This window comes from Rhea americana, unplaced genomic scaffold (assembly GCF_003343005.1).
Source record: "Rhea americana isolate MKP2758 unplaced genomic scaffold, rheAme1 scaffold_94, whole genome shotgun sequence".
Lineage (NCBI taxonomy): Eukaryota > Metazoa > Chordata > Aves > Rheiformes > Rheidae > Rhea > Rhea americana.
In genome coordinates this window covers 138,400-158,906 of record NW_028187133.1, presented here as the reverse complement: position 1 = coordinate 158,906, position 20,507 = coordinate 138,400, and the positions used below count along the sequence as shown (strand labels likewise).

At 35.9% G+C, this 20,507-nt stretch overlaps 1 protein-coding gene across 1 annotated transcript in view; it reads right to left on the bottom strand.

Moving 5' to 3' along the window:
* EYS (EGF-like photoreceptor maintenance factor) overlaps positions 1 to 20,507 on the bottom strand; it is a gene marked incomplete at its 5' end in the record, with an annotated part of 393,942 nt that overhangs the window by 249,856 nt on the left and 123,579 nt on the right. The gene's annotated exons all lie outside the window — the stretch shown is intronic.

Below are 20,507 nucleotides of genomic sequence, written 5' to 3'. Positions count from 1 at the left end.
AAAAAGACTTTGGAGCCCAAACAGTACTGTGATGTTTAAATAACAAGGTTAAAAAGCTTACAATGGCTAACAGGACATTCTTTAAAAGTTGATGTTATGTCCAAATGAAGAAAAACAGAAAATAATATATCAAAATAATATAAATGTTGGCAGGTAAAAACTCAATAAAATAGATCAGATAAAGAAAAACAAAAAAAGATTTCAAGGAACAATTTGCTAAAAGCATAATGACCAGTATTAAATTCTCTTTTAAACACAACAGGAGCAGGAAGCCTGCCAGAAAGACTGTTAAGCTAACAAATGATCAAAAAGATTTCTAAAAAGATAAGACTCTAGCAGGAAATGTAAATGAACTCTCCAAATCAAAATTTAACACTGAGGAGCTCTGAAGGTTCCCATGCCCCAAGGTGTCACAATCCCCCTTTTAGTAGGGATACATCAGAGATCTGTCTAAAACTGAAGTGTCACGAGAACAGGTTTTAGAATAATGTATAAGATGAACAGTAGCAAAATCTGAAGACCAAATAKTTCTTATCCAAAAGTATGAAGGAAATTACTTAACTATTTATGCAGTCCTCACTTCAAACTAATCCAAACCACTGGAAAGGATGGTTGTGGGTGGTTTTGGTTTTGTTTTATACGTAAAAACTACATTAAAGAACAATCAATACTTTTGTAGATGAATATCATGTACTGGGGAAGAGTTGAGACTGCTTTTCAACTGTCATTATTCACAGAAGCAACACCGAGCGTGTGAAAAAGGAAACCTTGGCAGTTACAGTCTTTGATTTCCACAATGCTTTCAGCAAGTTTCCATGCTAAAGTATTCTAAAGTAACCCAGTTGCCATGGGATAAGAAGGAAGGATTTCAATAAATGAAGAGCTGGTTAAAACAGAAGCAGCAAAAAATGGGAATAAATAGTAAGCTTTCTCAGTAGGGAAAGCTCTTAGAAAGTCCCTGAGCAATCTGTATTAGAGTCTGTGTCCTTCCGCATACTCACAAGTGGCTCAGAGTTTGTTGGTAAGTTATTCAGGGTATTAAAAACAAAATCTAGCTGGGAAGATTTAGCTGAGACATATAGTACAATTTCACAATATACAAAAACTCTAAGGTATGTAAGGAAGATGATGAGTTTGGGATGGTTTCAGTAAGGGACTATAAAAACTAGCAATCTTTACTCTGGAAAAAAATCACCAAAAAGAGGGGGTAGTAGAAGAGAATAGTATGTAGACAGTGAATAAAGAAAGAGTTGCCACAGTTTCTTKCAGTACAGGATCAAAAGGGCATGAAATGACACAAATCAGTGGCAGGATGAAAGCAAGCAGGCAGGGGTACTTTTCATACAATTTTAAATTAAACTGTGGAACTCTGCCACAGAGCATTGTGGATGCTGAAAGTGTACATGGGTCAAAAAATAGTCAAATTAATGGAAGGTTAATTTATGAAGAACCATTAAACAGAAAGATGGTACTTTTGGATAATGAAGACCCTGACCTTAAAGTTGCTGATCCAATACAGATTTTTATCTTCTAAAATTCTATGTCTGTGTCCAACTTTATAGAAYTGGGCATCATTTATGTGAAGAGAATTTTCCAAAAGAATTTTCCTTATCTTCTCTCTTATTAAGTGCCACAAACARAATCATGGCCTCACACCTGTATATTTGCCTTCTTCCCTACCAGTCACTAAAAACACATTTCATACTGTGATAGGATCTTGCTTTGTCCAGAATCTTGAAGTAAAGCCACCTACCCTTTTCTTTAAAGCAAAAAGAGATTTTAAGACTGAAAGATTCTAAGACTAGGCTTTACTAGTATACTGAATAGTAAACTGGAACGTGGCAATCGTTTAAATAGATTTCTGACATGATGAGTGAGGTAGATATAGACAAATCTCCTACCTCCCCCTCCTCTGTCATTGCAGAGAAGGTCCTCTCCTCTAGTCTTTTTAGTTCAGTATATCTAGCAATATTGCAGTTCAGGACGCACAGAGCCACCTCTGGGTTCAAAGAAAAATTTCCTTTAACCACCATCTACCTCTACAACATGGCTGAAGGTCACCTCTGGGCTTTAAGGCTATTTCCAAAGGCCTCTCTCAGCCCTCTTAGGAGAGGAGACCTCTCCTGCCCCACATACACAGGTGTGACACAGCTGAGCAAATTGTTCCCCCCTGCGCTGCTCAACCACTATGAAACGTAGCACACAGCACCAGGCAGTGCAACAGCAGCAAAACGAGTTGGTCTCCCAGCACACAGTAATGATTCAGAGAAGTTCACTACAAGTTCACTGTTTATTTCTTTTGCAGCAAAATCTTAAGGAAAGTTAAGACTTTAAAACAGTTGCACAACTACAATGCAACAATTCTCTGCAAAGCCATGAAATTGTTTAAGGTGATCTTCACATGTAGCTAACATTAGGAATTGGAAAAATGAGCTCTGTGTGTCACCACCGTGCTTTATAACGCTCCATTGCAGCTTCTACGGCCCTAGAAAGAGACAAGACCCTCATTYAGGGCTATGAGTTAGACCTCTAAAATTAGCTGATGTGAATCAGCTCACCTCAAAGTTACACTTAGGACATTAAAAGGATATTTGATATACCATGATGACTGGCAGAGACAAYTGGTGTGCATCATAGGCATTGGAGTCTCTTTTTATCTCCCTGTCTATCTGTCTCCTTCCATTGCCAGTTACTTTGGCAAGGAAATCAGTGCAACGGACTGCCAGGCGGGATACTAGACAATTTGCTTTTGCTAACATTATCATCACCCGGTTATCTTTAACTGCATATCGCTCTATTAAATTTCACACTTTTTATAAGAGGAGCTTGTTTTTTCCCTTTGCCTGCCTTTCATAATTAGTAAATAATATCCAAATTAGCAGGACTCAGAATCTGTTATAAGTTCTATATAAAAAAGGTAGAAACAGTTATGTGCTTAATGTTACTTCTGAGATGCGAATAATATAGAACCCTAAAATTGCCTCAGAAAAATTAAATATTGGGTGACGTTGTAATATTGCACATGTATACCATCATTTTAGCCTTCTTTTTCTCTCCCTTAATCTTTTGCAATATTTTAATAATTCTTAGTTATGATTGTTCCAGTCTCATCCTTGTAAAAGCTTTCAAGGAAAGCAATCGTTCTCGGAATTGTAAAAAGAAATAAACAAAAAGCAAAAGGAATCAATAAAAACAAAGATCGAATACAATATAGGATCAGCATTTACAACAGCTGCTTTTAACTTTTCCAGTTAAGTTCATTCAAGACTATTAAGTTAATATGGGAAAAATTCACCATGGCAACCTGTGATCCACATTGCACACTGAACAGAAATGAACAGAAATAAACATTTATCTGTGTATTCTCCTAAGTCCTATTATCAGTGAATATGTTAATTTGATTTCTTTTGATTTCCTTTGATTTCCTTTCCTCTAAAGCAAACTTACCGACTGGGCTCCCAACAATTTCTCTTACACAGTTATCTGTGTATTTTAAATTTTGCTTTCTGCTAAAGTAATATTAGAATACTTCAAAGCCTCTTCTTTTTGCTATAATCAGAACTACATCACATTTTGGTCAAACAATCATGCAACTGCCTTTGGAGTGCTAAGCTAAATAAATAGCTATGTAATTGTATTTAGGAATAAGGGCTGTTGATACAAATAAGAAAGTAAACATCTTTTATTCTACTATGTTTGAAAATAGATACTAGTTTGTCTTAGCAGATTAGATTATTAAAGTGTAGGTTGCATATGCATTTGAGTTCCCTCCCATTTACAAAAAAATATATTAATATGCTGACAACCATAATACTTAAATGGCCTGAAAATGCCAGGTCATAGCAACACCAGAAATTTAATTTAATACAATTCACTATTCAGACACTAAACAGATATATTTGACATATAGTAACCATGCTCTTTAAATGCCCTTTATACTTGACAAAAATGAGTACAGATACTTACCTGGTAAGGAAAGTTCATACATATACGCCAAAGCATTATTAACATCCCTTACTGACTAGCCCAAATTAGACTTGCTATTAGGCAGTATTAACCTAGAATATAGTCCCTACTGAAATCAGTTTGCATCTGTCTTTTCACTACAGACTCATAAATAATATAATGAGATTTTGGTCTATGATCAGAGCTTTCTACAATAAAAATGTAATGTATTCAAACTAAAACATAATATAACCGCTCCTCATTTGTCTCCTTCCAAGTTAAATTTTACATATTTAAAAAATTCTCACTAYAGATATTACAATGTACCAAGATGCACGTTCATAGATAATCATATCTTCAAGATTACTGGAAATATGTCTAATTTTGGRGTCTGATTTGCAGAACACTTGGCAAATGATTGGAGATTTGTCAGAATGCAATATGTTAAACATAAGCAAAATGCCTASTTACATATTTTGAATACTCTAATATTTTTATTTATATTTACTAACAATATGACAAACAGTTTGAAAACAAATGTATAATTCCAAAATAAAAATCAACCTTAAGATAGCAGTTTCTCTGCCCTAGTTCTGATTCTTGTTAGTGATTAGAATTGTATGAAGTGGTCTTAATGAACTTTCAAATTAAGTGCTGTTCTCAACTCAGTACTTCAGATTTGCCAAACAACAACAAATTTGACTACTCTTCTGAATTTTAATCTGCTCTAAACCTACTGCAGCTGAATTTTAATCTGCTCTAAACCTGCTGCAGCTGAACTTTAGTGTCACCTGCAGAGCACTAAAAGAACTGCTAAAGAAACAGAAATAATCTTTCAAAAAAGTCTAATTCCTTGTGGAGCCTTCTTCCTCCCACAAGAGAAGACTTCGTACTTTAGGAAATGTCATTCAATGACCTGTGCTCATGAGTTAGATACTGTTTTAAACACAATACAAAATATAAGTATACAGGCTACCCACTTAGCTTCTAATCACGTGGGCAAATGGATGCTGCTTAATGCAATAGGAACATATTCTGTCTATGCAGGCCATYTAATATGCACTGAAATTTTTCTGCTTTCAAACCACATGCTACCTGTAGGATCTATTTTTTTCAAGTCTCTTCAAACTACCAAGTTTCCCAGGATTTCTTAAAAATCAACACAAGTCACTTAGACAGCATTTTGACCAAAAATGCAAACACTTCTATTCTTCTGAATTATTTTTTTAACATCAAGAAATAAACCACAGGCAGAAGTAGCAAACTTCCCTAATTCTGGCAGTTTAGGTTAAATGGGCAATGTCACTCTGCTTAATTTGCRTGACCCCCTAGCCAGAGACAAGTGGGCCTTCCTTTGAGAAGTCTTGCTAAAGCAGACATAGGGGCTTTTTTAACAAGCCTATGTTATTCATTACTTCACTTTCTAGTATTTACATTTTTATGCTTTTCTAAGTCAGTTCCAATTTTAATCCACACACATGTTTACTGTTAGATAATACAGCATAAAACAGATTTTATTAGTTTAATGACATATAAAATAAATGTTCTTAATTTACTGATGAAAAGGTGCTATTGGCTCTAAAAACAAAAGTAATGAAAGAAAAAGCTGATGTTTCAGTTTCTGATGGCTGTCCTAGGTAAGTGCTAGAACAGGACAAAAAGGGAAGGTATACTAGCAAAATTACTTACTTTACTGTATATAAAGAGGTTGAAACATAGAGGAACTAAAATCTCTCCTATGTGCTAAACAATACTTGATGTAAGATGAAAYACTGTAGGTAAACCTAAGGATAACATAAAAGTTTTACTTATATATTATGATATCAGCAGTTAATCTTATGTAATATGGTAGTATGACACATGATATAACCCTGAAAATGTGATTCTGAGCCAAATGTCCAAAAATCATTTTAATTCAGAGATACCTAAAATAAATTAAACATTAAATCAAAATTATTCCTTCATATCACTGCTTCTACTGAAATTTTTAATAATTTGATTGATATGACCCTAAATCTGTCTTTATCATATCTGCCATGGATAYGGAAGGCATATCATGAGACTTATTTTAAACAAGAACTCTAAAACGTAAAATAAAGACAAAAAGAAAAAAGAAAACTACCTAGGGTAGTACAGGTTACCCGTTCTACTCCTCATTTCTTATTTATTCTAGCAACTCAAATCAGGGGTTGCAAAACTTCCTACCCTAGTTGTTGTCCTCCTAGGGGAAATYAAAAACTTATGAGCTTTTCGGTCTCCTACACTGTGGCTCAAGGAAGTGAGAACGTACTCTTACATTGGCTCTGTAACCAGACTAATATGGACAAAAACATTCCCTGGATTGCTCTGCTTTTCAGTGGGAACCAGACTGATTTGCAGCCCAGCCCCAAAATCTGATGGATCTCACTCACCACGCAGCAGTCTCATTCCTCTTGCATTATTTACTAATCTAAATTGACTAGCAGTGTAAAATTTGGGATTAAGTCTTTCACCTTCAGTCAATTCAGTCAATATTCCATGGTGCTGCCATATTGTTTTGAACATGGTTCATTAAGTTGCAAAGGATTAATTAGGAGCTTAAAAAACAGTAAGTCAGAATGAATCAAGGGCACTGAGAGGCTCTTTTATTATTTTTATGAAAATTCATCCTTGATCAAGGTCATTAGTTTTGAACCTTGTTCTTGCCTTGCAGCTAAGCAAATGCAATGTGGCATTTCAGAAGCGATACAAAAATTCTGAAGGAAGGAAGGACTTCTCCGAGTTTTACGGCTAGTAATATCTGTTTTTTTTTGTAAACTAATTTTCAGTATTTCTGTTTATAAGCATACAAGCATGATCTACTTATTGTGCTTGCTATTGGAATTCTTAGTAAGTTCAACTACTCAAACTGATCTGTTTTAGTTCTTAATAAGGTATAATATCATGTCCATCAACAAGCTGGAAAGTCTATTGGCCTGAGATCATTACAGCGAATAGAGACAGATTTGAAAAACAGGCTTATTTCTCTTATCTAGTACAGACTCTATTAACTAGCTAGGGAAATCAGTTCGTCTCCCTGTGAAATTGAGCACTTCTCTATTTCAGGGTGGTGCTGAAGTTAAATATACCAAACACTGTGCTGTGCTTATATAATAGAGTATTACAGCTTGTTAAAGGAAAGATGCTTGGAGTCCATCACCTTGAACCACTTTTCTGTTCAAGCCAGTTAACCTCTGTAGCTCTGGTACTTGTCCAATCAACAACCAATGKCTCAGACCTACAAACATTTAACCCAAGAAATATTTGTATCAAGTATGTATGCTTATGTGCAGATGGATAGTTATAATAAGATTCGGTATGAAACACTTAATCATAGATGCTGTGTTACAAAAGACGGAGGCATTGGAATAAGGAGTTGTTCATCTCTTGTCTGAACCTGAAGAGATAATACAGACATCTAAAACACAGGCATCTGCATATCAAAGGAATTAAACAATATTATGACGGTCAGATTAAACTCTGTGTAAGGAGGAAATACATATATTTCTGCGAGAATGATCATATTTACCTGCAACGTGTCTTCAGAAGGAAAAATAGCTATAAAAGCTAAAAGGTTGCAACAAAACAGGTTTCCCTGTAGTGAATGTAACTTTAAGTATATGGTATTCAGAAAAGGTTCTAAGAAAGACTAAGAATCTCAACTGAAGAAGGGAGAGACAGAAACAAATTTCTTCATAAATGTTTGGGATTAAGTGTGTGCTTTCTTATAACCTGCATGTACATCTTTTATAAACACCTGCAGCTGTAAGTATATAATTTCATTTTTGCAGACTGGCCTCTTTTAAGATAGGAGTGGTTTCAAGGTAACTAAATAACAGTACGGAATTTCTCACACAAGGTGTAGGGGTGGTATCAGCTGGGACACCATGCCTCTCCGTAAATGCCTTTCTTCCCCAAACATTCTTCATTGAATCCAACATAGGACTCTACCAATGAGTAAAAATTCAAAATCTGTATCTGTTCTTGATAAGACAATTGAGGGGTTACTGACCACTGTGATCTGYGCTGTTTTTTGGCTGTTACTGCCCCTGTGGCAAACATAAAAGAATAGGAAGTATATTTATAATTTATAATTCATTGCATTGACATAGCTTGAATTGATGGCGCAGCTGARGAGTGGGGCTGTGGTTTGTTTTGCCGTCTCTTCCGAGGCAGCAATAAGCTTCACCAAAGGAGGGGGGTAAGTAGATGGACTAAGTATTTGCTTTAGCTTAAATTTTCGCAGTTTGAGAATCACGGCTCTAAGAGATGTGTGACAACACGTGCTTCCCCAGAGCTGTCTCTGTCCTGCCTACTCATTGCTAGAGAGATCCTGGTCCATGGGACATTTCCTTTTGGTTTGGTGCTATCTTCCTCCAAGCTGACTCATATACATACACTTGTCAAAATATACACCTTCTCTTGATGGTCTCATGTTTGGATTTCAGGCACTGAAAGTATTTGTCAAAAGCATTTACAAACTTTTCAGTTGAACACTTTAAACACTAGATGATAAAGGAGAAATCAGATCTTATTYTAACAAATGGGGTATGAAAAAAAATGAAAACAAGTACTAAAATAATTAAACATACATGGCAGATTCTAAGCTTCCTCCTTACTTGCTCCTGTGCCCCAGACCCTGGAACTGAGAGTTACCCTTCTCCTGCTCATCCCTAGCACTGGCCTGATCCTCAGTGCTGACCTGCTGTTTTTCTCAGTATGAAAATTTACCTCCTAATTTTTTTCTCAACTTATCTCAAACTGTTTTTTGATGTAAATATAGCAGGGAGGATTGTTTTTCCTTCCTTGAGTTTCTAAAGATTTGTATTCTTTCTCCAGCACATGCCTTCTGTTTGAAACAAATTTCCAACTGCCACAAAATTTCCAAGGTTATTAATAGGCTTTATAATAATATCTAAAAGAGAAGACATTCATGGCACAAACTTCTTACCAAGCTTACAATGGTTAGTTTTCTATTTAGTCTTCACAGAAATTACAACCATCATTAATAAGGGGACAGCAACCTGGCACTCAGAAGGCTGTGAACCCCCCCTTCCTCCTCTACATTCTGCCACCATTGAGGCTTCTACTATCACAATGAAGTACCAACAAAATTAATAAAGGCTTTTTGTCTCCACATTATTCCTAGAAACAGAAATATTAGATGAAAGTAAAGGTCCATTTTTATCATGCACTGAAGTAGTATCCTGTCTCCAATAGCAACCAGTGCAGGATGCTAGAGTAGAGAACAACAACAGATCACATCTGCTATGGTATTTCCTGTGAAATCTCTATAGATCACAGGAAGGCCAATGAACTCGGGTTTTCTTCACTAAGGGATTTTTTCTATGTCAGTACAAGACTTCTCACATACTGCTTATGGAATGATATAATGTCGAATGACAATCTATTCAAATTTCAGAAGCCAAAAGGAATACACTTTCACATATAAATATATATACAATGTGTGCACACACACACAGATACACAGAGGTTTACACTCATACACTCATTCAATCTGTTAACCAGCAATCTTTTTAATTCTATGCATCTGATTAAGGAGATATATCTGATTAAGGAGATATATCTGATTAGGGAGATTTAAGCCACAGAAGAGACTGATAGACACTGAGCAGTTATTTATCTAGAATACTTTTTGCCTTCAAAAAGCATAATATTAATGATTAATAAAATAGCAAATTAATAAATCTATGCTAGTGTTCCCAGAATTTCCATTTTATTAAATATTCCCTCTTCTTTCGTTTCAAACTCTCATCTCATTTAGATGAAAAAGCACAAAATCAGAGTGGTGTTTGCATTAGTTTCACGTGTAACAGCTGCCAGCTCCTTYGTTCCTTTCTTGTTTTTATGAAGCACACCCAGAATCACAAAGAACATCATCACCATGTTCCTCTCTTAACACTGACTCTTTCGTTTTATTACAACGGTTTAGCTGGCTCCTAGAGTGCCCTTCCTGCTGGCTTGGCGCATGTGTTACTTGGCTATTTTTCAGGCTTCTCTGCACGGCCGATAGGTACAATCAGATACTCAGTTTAGAGCGAAGCTATTAAGCAAACTATATTGAAGGGCTTATTTGCTAGGGATCAGAAATGGCCTCCATTTACTGTAGTATAAAAAATGCTTCTGGTGCATTCTTTGGAAAAGAAATGAAACAAAGTACAGAGAGAAATGTCACAGCTGCCAAGATAAACAAAGTCAATTTATTGTTACCCAAAAGATGGAAACATGAGCATAGAAGATCAATGAGAACTGAAGATCCCAGGACTGAATGTGAATGTGAAGAGCAATCTCTAATGTTATTAGATAAATAAGCTCTACTAGAAATCACACAACCATGGGGGCTAACTAAACACACGTAAATGGAGACCAAATGCTTTAGATATTGATGGAGTCTCTTTATTCCTCAGCATAAGAGTTGATAAAATCTTTAATCAAATAAAGACTGAATCTATAAAGGATGATGATATGTTAAGGACACTGTATAAACACTAGTCACCAAGATTAACTCTGGAAGGAGCAAACAGAAAGCAGCATAATTTAAATAGAAGGTCAGACAAACAAAAATACCTTTTTAATGAATATTTTCCCCTTTAAAATGGAAAGGCCTGAAATTAAAGGAATCAGTTACATCAAAGATCGGAGATGTGAAATTTCCATAATTAAAGTGGCAGAACTGTCTGGCAAACACCAGCTGAAAGAGGATACTGGGAGTAATAAACAAAATAGAAAAGACCCAGTAAAGAATGATTTATGTTGGTGGTAAAAAGTGTAAAGATGAAATAAGACCTGCCAAAACTCAAACTGAGTTAGACCTTGCACAGAATATAAATAGACTGAGAAAAGAAGAGGAAATACATGTGGAGRAGAGGGACAAAAATTACAAATACTGTGGATGTGACAAAACATCTGCTTACTAATGTTGGAGAAGCACTTCTAGAGTTCTCCTACGTTCTCTTGCATCGGAGTGATGTGCTGCACATTCTATTTGCTTCCATTTTCAGTTTGTATTATGTTCCTTTAAAAACAAAAGTACGGACTGGGAACTGGGAAATTGCAGCTTAAGCAGAACAATTGAAGATCGAGTTAGGAGAATGGAGCAGAGAGCCTGGATTCAGCAAAGATGGAGAAGAAAACTTAGGATCAGAGAGGTGCAAGATCATTAAACTACAGAAAGTCAACGGGAGACTAAAAATCTACCTGCAAGGACATGGTTGGTGTATTGTGTCTGGCCTTTTTGCCCCTCTACTTTTTCTGACATTGTTCCTTTATGTTTTTGTCATAAAGCAGTTAAATATTCTAATTTTCATTCCACCAAAACCTAGGATTTTTTTTAGCTCAAAGACTTTTGTTCTTCTTTGGTTAAGAAAAGCTATACAGAATATCAGACCCAGATAGTTCATATTTTAGATTAAATTATGAGGCTATCAAATTGTCAGAGTATTTATGCAGTCTTGTGTTAGGATCCCACAGGCAAAACCTTTATCCTCAACATTCCTTTAAAAGAATGATTAGGGGATATATAAAACCTCACATGACCATTCTCTTGCTTTCTTCCAGTACAGTTTCCTGCAGTTTGTAAACCAGGTACTCCTACTACCAAATACTTCAAGATCTCACACTTCTCCCAAAGTATTATTAACGTTCAGTTAACTTCAGAAACGTGGATACTTATTGGGTATAGCCAGGTTGAAACTTCTCATATAAGGATAATAAAGAGAACTTCCTAGTGGCTGTCCTAGTACTTATTTATAAAGAAATTGTCAGTTCATTGCAAAAGAAACAGTTCTTCCCAACCGCACAGGCAAGGCTCACACCTCAGGACACATCATCTCTATACATTGGAAAGCTGATTGCAATAGACCTACAGATAAGCAGATACTGCATGGGATCATGAGTGACAGAAACTAGCCACAAAAGCAACCATGTTGCTCTGGAACAAAAATGAGGTTGAGATAATCAGCCTTAATCTGGGATTTCTAAGATACATAACAGAGGTCTTGATGCAAGACTTGAGTCTGCGCAGGGAAATACAAACAACTATCACTAAAGTAGTTAGAAAAATTCAAAGTGATGTAAATATCCCTTTAGTGATAATGGTGACAGAAGTGAGAAATAAAACCCCCAAATATCTGTCCTGGAACTCTGTAAAAAACTTGCACAGAAAGACACAGGTGTGGGAGAAAAGATGTTTTTTAAATTACTCATCAGGGTGGCGCTATGTGGTTATAGGCTAATAAATAAACTACCTTAATGTACTTTCTAGCCACATGGGTGCTTTTAGTTAGCAAATTTGTATTTGTGAAAAATATCAACAATTTGTTCCACAGGTACTCAAAGTGCATAAACAAGTTTAATCAGTAAAAGTAGTTTCCATTGTGATTCTGTAGGATCTAGCAGTAAATTGTCTGTTTTTTGTTTACTTTTTCCTGAAGAGAAACTCATGGATTTGCATTTTAATAAGATGGAGGTGTAGGCTCAAAACTTAGTGGCATAAACCTCTCTGATGCTGAAAAAACTTGAAGAAAAATCATGCATATATAAAATAGGATAAGATAAATATTGCTTTTATCTATTAAAATGTGATATGAAGTTTGCATAATGAAGTTTCTTTTTCATGTAACTTCAATTTTTTGGTTAGATTGCTACAGCTTATGTCTAGTCATCTAACATGCTCAAAACCAAGTTAACAGATGAGTAAATTGATAGAAAGGAGATTAACTCTTGATTTCAGCTGTGTATTAGAGACAATAAATAAAGAAACACAAAATAAGATTTGTGCATTCCCATCAATTGCAGAAAGAATCAGTCTGCAAGAGAAGAACCTATCTGAACACGCAAGGAAAGACTGTCCAGCTAACCTAGGGAACTGCTGAGTGATAGGGTCATTTGGGTAATTATTGTATCAGTTGCCTGAATCTCACATACATTCTGTTAAATACATTTCTGCCTTGTCAAATTGGCTGCGGTCTGGTTTYCCTTGAAGGTGAAAAGGTTCCACGTAAACTACATGGAAATAATAGCTGCTGAGTCACACGGTTCCCTTTTATCTTTATACYATCAGGCTATACCAGCACCAGAACGACAGAGGAAAATTACAGACCACTAATTGGTATTCACCAATACGTGTGTTCCACACATACCCTGTCTTGAGGGGATAACCTTGCTCTTCTCTGCGCTTCTTTTCACTGTAGAGAGAGTGTAGTGGCTTTATTTAAATCTCTTAGGAACTATTCTACCTTGAAAGAGAAGGAAAAGGAGGAGGAAGTTGGAGGCATACAAATGTACTTGTTGACTACACGTGTGAATATGTGGTGTGAAACCTTTCTTTTTTCAAGAAAGTATGCCTACATACATTTTCAGTCTGAGTGGTYACTCTGCCATTAAGCCTCTTATGAAAGATCTCTGAGCGCTCTTTATGCAATGAGTGATTACWGCCTATCCTCCCAAGCTTCAGGAGGTTGCTTTGGGAACAGTATAAGGTTTAGTGAGTGTTGGGCAGGTATTCAAAGTGATCAGAGAACAGATGTCTGGGATGGAAACACTGGACAACACTGCTATATAAAGTCACTTCAGTTACACTGTTCTTTAAGCTTTGCTGGAAGGGCCTGATTCCAAACCCATCCCCTCAGGGCTCATGAAAGTTATCTGCTAAGTGATCAAGCCTTACTTCTCACTTATAATCCAAGCAGACCTGCTGAAAGTATCAAAAAGGGATCTGAATKAGATTACTGAAATGTCATCTTCATAGATGCTGCCGTCTGTTGAGCTCCACTGCTAAGACCAAGCATTGAATACAAAAGGACTTTAAGATGGTAGATGATACTGCTGTTGCATACAGTAAAAGGCAGAAAGGAGAGAAAGCTGCTGCTACGCAGAACTTAGCTGGCGGGAACGATGGCAGACAAGCCATGATGGATGAAGCACTGCCAACTGTGAGGCTGGTTAAATGACAACCCACATGGAAACTGTTAAAGTTGACCTTAACGAGTAGCTAGGGAAGGAGTTGGGAAGAAATGATCTTAGACTTCTTATGAGTCACGAGAAATATTCTGAAGGAATACAGGATGGCTTTAAGGGAGCGAGGGACTTAAATCAGTTCTCTCCTGTGGACCCCTCTATTTCCTTGGATAGTCCATTTCCTTCTGACTTTCCTTAGAAAGTCAATTCCTTTGAAATTTTGCACCTTTGATAGATGCAAAAATGAAAGTACCAATGGCACCAAATGGTGCCAAAACGGTACCAAAGGAGGAGGTATCTGACAKATCACGAGCATCTTTCAGCACTATGAAATAATGGTCTGCACTGCTTTCCCAAAGGCTGAAAAGTCCTCTAAGGCATCAATCAAGACAGGTTCTGCAATTTCAGATATTTTGTCCAGGAATTCTTATTGATAAACAAAGTCCCAATAGTTTAATAATGAAACTTGAGGAAAATAGAAGAAAATACTCAGTTTCTTGTAGCATCTAGTATCTCACTGTCCCTCTTCCATGTGAGACACATACTCTAGATTTCCTCTGATGCAGTCATTGAAGTAAAGAAAGAGGACAGCAGCATGGGTACTCAATATTCTTGGGGATTTAATAGTTTTAGTTCATTCATTTTACAGATGACAGTCACAGAGTAACAGTTACCAAACTGCCTGGCCAAGCTCCAGCAAGGCCTCACTGATGGCAAAANAAATTGAATAGGCTAACATAAAAGAAAATTTCTGTAATATTACAGCAGCCCTAAGTCTTTTACTGATGGATAGAGGGCTCCGGGACCAAACAGTGCGCTGGATAAGCAAAAGAAAGCAGGCTTAACCTAGAAGTCTCCAGAAGCTAAGGACAACACATTGCAAGGCATTGTACCAGTGAGGAATCAGCTGCATCTCCATACTATGACAATTCAATAACGAGATCCTGGAGAGGAGTCCCAACTTGTGACTCCAGAGCAAGCAACTCAGTACAGTGACTTACCATGGAGAGGTGAAAAAAAACCAAGCTTTGGATACTCACCCTCAGTATCAATCTCAGCACTCTCTATGGTGCTTAGAGCAGATATTGATGAACAGATGAATGCCTCAGATGGACCTGTCTTCACAGAATCATAGAATAGTAAGGTTGGAAGGGACCTCTGGAGATCAGCTAGTTCAACCCTCAGCAAAGCCCATACAGGGACTGAACCCATGACCATGGCATTAGCAGCACCACGCTCTAACCAACTGAGCTCTCCTGCCAGATAAGACAGTGCAAGAAAATATAAAATGTCTCAGGAAACAGAGTATAAATCCCATAGGGGATAGAAGTCTGAAAGGATGTCTTAAGTTGAGTCACTGTAATCCAAAAGGCAAAGACAGCTTCACGGATAGAAATATCAAGCAGTAGGGCATTCCAGCTCAACAGTGTGTGAAATAGTGCAGATATTTTCATACTTTACGTGTCAAGTAAGAGGGGAGAGGGAGCCTAAGTATGTCCTCTACAGACTACAATATAAAAACCTCATGATGTYACCCAGGAATACCCAAAATATACTTTCTTTTTTTTACAGCAGAATCTGATTTTTGTCCATGTGCTCACCAGTTGCCTCTAGGAACTGAACAAAATCCTACTATTTTCCTTTTAATTTATCTTTTATTTTAATTTATTTCCTGAACGTTTATTTCCCCTCTATAGGAAACATTAATCAAAAAAAAAAAAAAAAAAAAAGTTTATTCCATACTAAACAGAAATCTGAACTCAAATCTCTTATTAAATTCCCCAGATAGGGAGTTTGTTTACATCTCCTTCACCCATACAGCTTTCTAAAATTAACCTCATGAGAGTAAGACAGAGAAAGTTTCAGTGCTGTCTTTGTGCTACTCTTTTAATTTATTGAGGGCATTATCTGGCTAGCTTTAAGCATCTAGAACACACGTATCTCAGTTCAGGCACTGTAAGAATGAAACAATTAAAATCCTTTGGAGGAAAATACTTCCATAAAGCCATATTCTGAAGGGATTGCACTGAGACAGTGGCAATCATCGTCATTTAGGGGCAGCAGGAGACTTTCTTTTGCTTTCCTCCCCACGTTCCTCTCGTATGAGATTTTGAAGCTTCCACAGTTTGATTTCCCCATGCACAAACTGAGTGTTGAGGTTATTTTTGACTGCATAAAAGACTTTACAGAGGTCTTGGATAAGCCTATGTATATCATGACTCTCATACAAATAAGAGAAAGGAATAATCTATTTGGCTCAGTGTCGTGATTCTAACCAGAGTTTTGGAGTGCAAGCCCTTTATTTTTTTTAATTTTGTGATTCAGCATGGCTGCTCGTAGCCAAGGCCTTCTGCACAGATGGTCCGGGGCTCTGTACTTCTYAAAGTTCATAGGCTGCGTTTCTGTGAGAATTCAATATAACCGTAATCTCACTGGTTCATGCACAAAGAAGCTGGCAGCTAGCATTATCTAATGAGATTAAGTTATTTACATTTAAAATTTTGTTAATAATAATCAGTTTTTACTCTGTGGACTGTTGCAATATTATATATGTGGAATGCAAAGCATTTTTTTTCCTGTTGACTTGTTTATATTAACAAAATTTATGCCCTTCTGTCTGTGAAGCACAACCAATATGAAATATACCTTTAGCTGTCCATTTACATTTAACCTTAAGTGCCTCTTTTAATTTGCCACAGAAGAAGAATCACTGAGAAAAGGTTTTCACTCCTCACCAGTGATACTTTCCAGTACTTAACATAATGAAATTGGAAAGAATTTTTGGTCTGAGGTTTTTTGGTTATATTTCTTTTCTTTCTTTCTTTCTTTTTTTCTTCTTCTTTTTCTTTTTTTTTTTTTTTTTTTTTTTTTTTAGGAAAATATTAATTAGACAAGAATAAAACTATGAATGACTACATTAACACATCTCTAGATCAAAAAATCCAAATTGTTTCAGGAGGATGACTTGATTTGTGAAAAATGTATATAATGAGCAAGGGGGATACACACATACACACACGTATATATGCACATATTTATGCATACATACATATATATATGCACACACACACACACAAGTGAAATTCTAACTTCACTAGAACAACTCTAATGAAAAGAAAAAAGAAACAGTAAATATATTGCAGAATATAGCTGGAATAAAAGTAGAAAAAAATATGAGTGTTTCTAATTTAGATGTTCACTTAACTTGATCTTTGATTTGATTAGAGGGATAATCTATGCTATTGCCTAGTTGTATGGCCAATCTTTTAAATTGCATGGAGACTTCCTGTAATGCAGAACAAAGCAAAATTCCAATTACTGAGCATTACAGCACTTCTAAGTCCATGGTGATCTCCCAAATCCAGCAAGTATAGGAGCATGTTGCCAAACTCTCTTCACAGGAATTATAGGTTGATTAAGTCATGCTGTCAAGGTATCCAACCGTATAGTTACTGAATGATTTTTCCTTGCTGGTAGATTGGTCACTGTGCACAACTTCTTAATAGAAATATTATGTCCAAATAACATGACAAGCTACATCCAAACCTCCAGGGGACACAGGGGTAWGGGCTTGGTGCATTCTTTACCTTTCAGAAGTACAGGAAAATAATCCATATATAAAATGTGGGATGAAAGTCAGTTTGAGATTAAGATGCCTAAATTTACCTGTCTACAGACTGATGGAATTTGCCTTTACATAGACAACTTCTTCCATTTGAAATGCTTTTAACTGTTCTGTCAGGTTGCTGCTCTCAAATGACACTAGAAGCCTATGRCAGGACAGCAGTATTGAGTCTTTAATGCATCTGTGGACACTTGCAGACATCTATATTTAGGCACTCACAGATTGGCTTGTCTTCTTATACAACAAAATCTCCAATCATATTCAATTTGTTGCAAGCTCTGTTCTATGTTTCTGATGTGGGTACATATAATTATTTAAACTGAGGCAGGTGCTTACATCCATATTACTCAGTAGTAAGCACAACATAAGTGTTGGACACATGCCAGCTTCATTCTCCCAGACAAAAATCAGACATGAGTATTATATAGCATAGCCACGCTTCCTAATATACAGTGAGGATAAGGAAGCCTAGTTTTAGAGATTAAGAGAGTTTAGCTGTACAAATGTGGATTTGGCTGTTGCCTTTGAAGCCCATACTGGCCCATTTCATTTACTAATAGTAATGCAGCATTATACTAATTATACTAGAATTATATTTTTAATATTTTTTTTTACACTAAAATAAATCACATTGATTCTTTAGGATTAATTTCAATCCTCTAGTTCTCCAACAGATAGTAAAGATGACTACGTAAGATGCACAACTGAAAAAAAACAAGCCCAGTGCTCCCACTGGAGTCATAATAAAAATTAAGAAATGGAGATAACACATCACTAAAATCATAAGCATCAATAGTACAATGTGCCTTGGTGCTCTCATTTAAATGAAGAGATCATTTCCAACTGAAAATTACTCTAAAGCTTTTGTGTTTAATTTCTAAAAATCCCAAAGGCTAAGGAGAGAAAAAAGGTGACTATAAGATGTTAAATTAGGCTGAGATCTAAACACAATACTGAATTTGCTGGATTGCACCACTGCTTAAGAAACTAATAAAGATACTGTAGGGTAGACATTAACTTCAGACAGTAGTTTACTTTCATCTTTTGTGAAACAACAAGCAAAAGTAGAAGACATAAATGGTCGTTTAAGTGTCAAATGAGTTTTCAAGCTCAATGGTACCTGGCTTCTTTTGCTGCAATATTGGACTCTATTGATTTTCGCAGATTACTTTGTTGGTCAAAATTACAGCAATAACACAGCCAGTAAAGCTTAGAAAAGGGAAAGAAAAAGAGTCTCTTAAATAATTTCAAAAAAAGAAGAGTAAATCAATAAGAAGCCTGATAATGTAAATATCAAAAAAAATTCTCAACTATTTCCTGATAAAATATGTAGTGCAATCTGTAGCCACTAAAATCATCCRAATTAACATCCCAAGAAGTATTTGGGAAATAGTACAACTAAGTGAAYAAAAAGAATTGAGGTGGGGAGTTGAACTTACTTTTGTGTTTTCCATTCTGCATTTTCARTATTATAAATTTGGAATTTATTAGGCAYGCTGAAAAGATTTATTATACACTTTGATTAAAATTGTCTAGATTCAGATTTTAGAATAACTAGTAAAATCCAAAACTCATGCAATCTGTATGGGCTGTGTTTTTCCTTCTAACTTTCAGAATGGCAAAAGATTTATATTGATTTCCAGCAATGGCTCACATTTGTTTCAAGCAGAGAAATGAATTATAAATTCTTCAAAAAAACTTACTAGAGAATGTTCAGGTGTGAGGAAAAGAATTAATAAACCGATAATATGCCTCTAAACGTGCTGATTAAATTTATCTAATTWGAGAAAAAATAAAAATAGAATGTGGCTCTATTTACTAGAATGTGGCGCTCTGCACAAAAGTTTTACCTCATGTCTTTWTTATCTCAGATAATGCAATGTCCAAGATCATCACCTCTACACTCTGCTATACAGACTGACTTGAAAAGAAAAATACAAGCAGTTGATACAGTGTTACAAGAAAAACGCAGATTTTTCCTGATCATGTCTGTATTTCTTAGCCTTTAAGATCTAATAAGATCAGACCCTTAGAGGGTAAGGGGTCTTGGCATACTAGTTGCACAGAATCACAACAACTGTATGCACGTAGAACTGGAAGTATTAAGTGTCATACCAATATTTCAAGACCAACGGAATCAAGCAAGACAGTGTATCAGCACGATATGATAGCCATAATCACAGAACAGTATAATTATATTAAAACTGACTTTCCAATCTCATTCTGTTACATTTTTCTCCTTATCTGGACAATCTTTTTTAAAAAATCAAAAATTCTCATTCAAAATGTACACAGCGCAAGTTTGTTATACAAAATATAAACATTCTTTTTACTCTTAAATACAACACCCTTCCTACCAAAGTGCTAAACTATTGTTTTGGGAAAAATAATCACTGGGATAATATGAAATAAAGAAACATAAGCAGGTAGGACAAATTATTTTGCATTTAAATTTTAAGTATACATAATAATATTAATAACACAATTTTAGGGCTAAATTGTATACCACACAACCAAGACGAAAGTGCTTGTGAAATACTAAACTAAGTTAGAGGGGGTAAGGCAGAAAACACAAGAGTAATAGGAGAGTAATTACTTCCAGGTAGCGTAGTTAAAAATCATGACAAGATATGATGCAAATACTACAATTTTAGATACTATAAATAATGGTTTCTTGGAATTAAGTAAATCACAAGAGGAGAAATAACACTTGATTTTGCATTAAGGCGGACAGAGTACCTGTTTCACTGCATAACTATCAAAGAACCACTTTGAAATACTGACTATAATGTAGCTATCTTCAGTGTTCTTCTTGGAGCAGAACACCTTTTAAAAATCTASCCAAAGTAGTTTAACTGCAACAGGAAGGGGAGACTTAAGGTCAATATAAGAGGAACAACTAACAGGGGTAAAATACTTTCAGGTTAAAATGAAACATTTC